We start from the raw sequence: 2210 nt of genomic DNA on the forward strand, positions 1-2210 counted from the left end.
TCACTTCTTGGCGGCTTATATATACAATACTACCGCATATCTAGTAGCCTCTCGAGATTTCAGGAAGGGACGTGAACGTTCGAGAATATGATGCGTTACTAGCGTCACGTGACCCCCGCTATCGTAACAGTATATAAGTGACTTTTACAGACAAGCGTAGATAAAAAATGACAAACCTTATCGCTCTAATTTTTTCACAGAACTTTTCCGTTTGGAGTCTCAGTGATTCCTTTAAAATGAAAATAACGCATTGGTTTTCTGTTTATTGACTATGTGTTTACGCAAAAATAGCACAAAATAAGACTAGACGAAAAAATTTGAGAATTAATATATTAATATAGAAAACGTATATTATGTCTGTCTACTTCAAATCCAAGGAAAGCTAATTATCAATGGTTTTGATTGCTAGTCATGTATTTGAATAATGACTTATGCAATCAATGGACCACGTGGAAAGGATAATATTATTATTACACGGTTTCAGTTTATAAAAATGTTTATGAACACTGATTTCAATATGAATATTCAATGTTCAGTAGTTTTAACCTCATAAATACTCAGGACCAGATTTAAACCCTTTGAGGATCACATGCAATACTGCCATGCTGGAGACCCTTTTCCTAGGGTGATTCAAAACTGAAGCCCCCATGCAATTGCATGGGTTGAACTTCCTCTAAATCCGCACTGTAAATACCTATTCTAAAATATTTATGCACGAAACTGCTTGTGGGATCATGACTTTATTGACTGCATAACTCCCTAATATGGATCACAAAAAATGCAAACAAAAATACTGTCACACTGCGTAGTTACTCCTATTATTTGCTTATGGGGATTACTAAGTATGCTATATAGAAAATGGGTGATTTCATCCAATTTGTTTTTGTTAATTATTTACAATGGGTGCTGTAACAAGTGAAAACATATAATTATTTAGTGTAATACAATATGTGAACCACATTGATGGTGAAGGGTGTGTACAAAAGTCGGTAATTTGAGAATCAAGCAAACTGCATATTTTTCTTCTTATTGTTTTAAATCTTAACTAGAAGCATAACATTCGCATTATTTCGAATTATCATACTCAGTACACCTCAAAAGGTATTTTTAGACTACAAAGAAGTAGTCAAACTGATATCAACAAATTTGTGGTTATATTAATAAGCATTTTTAATGAGTTTACAAAGTACCTATTTCATAGAACAAATAGTATTAATATCAAAGCAAAATACTTCATTATAATATGTACTGTAAGATCTCTGAATCTTTAATACATTCATATTTATAAAGAATATTTAAGTTATTATCCTAAATAAACTATTTGTGTGTGTTTTTGAATTGTTGCTTAATCATTCCGACACACAAAAGAAACAAAAAACTATTTGATCAGTAGGTAACGTACGCACTAGATGACAACACTTTCCAAAAACAACGTAATTTCACAAGTAATTCTGTATAATATACGTGCTGTTTAAATAGCTTTCCGTAAATTATTATAACACTGGGCAGTAACTCGTCTTTTATTTTGTATTCTGTGTAAAACATATATAAATATTTTTTATTGTTTTGTCTAGAACTTCATTATGTTATCTATGCAGTTGCCATTGTTGTGGCCCCCTAGTGGCACAGTAGTATGTCTGCGAACGTACAACGCTAGAAACTGGGTTTCGATACCCGTGGTGGGCAGAACACAAATAGCCCATCGTGTAGCTTTGTGCTTAACCCCAAACAAACAAGCCCACGACCGGAGATCAATGATTTCAGGATCCAGATTTATTCCATTAGGTTGAACAGCATTTAGATTAGCATTTCAATTAGCTTCTTTTATCTCTCTATCAGCTTTAGTTTTAAAGTCGGTTTCAATGGCGATTAGAATAGCATCGTTAATAGAATGATCGGGTTGTTTGAAGTGTTGAGCAATTGGGAGATCTTTCTCGGTGTTAAAAAACTTATGGTTGCCGAAACGTTCTCTAAGAGTCATTTGGGTATATCGTACATACTGGTGATTGCATTTTTATACTGTGTAAGATAAATGGTATTTTGTATAACTAACTTTCTTTAGAAATTTGGAAAATTCTCTGGTTGTGCTTGTCAGAAAAAGAGTCAGTAGTTTTTATGAATTTGCAGGTTTGACAACTAGCTTTATTACATGGATGACAAACATTACTTGGTGAGGTTTAATTCACTTTTGCATGAACAAGAGTATTGTT

This window comes from Limulus polyphemus, unplaced genomic scaffold (genome assembly GCF_000517525.1).
Source record: "Limulus polyphemus unplaced genomic scaffold, Limulus_polyphemus-2.1.2 Scaffold419, whole genome shotgun sequence".
Classification (NCBI taxonomy): domain Eukaryota; kingdom Metazoa; phylum Arthropoda; class Merostomata; order Xiphosura; family Limulidae; genus Limulus; species Limulus polyphemus.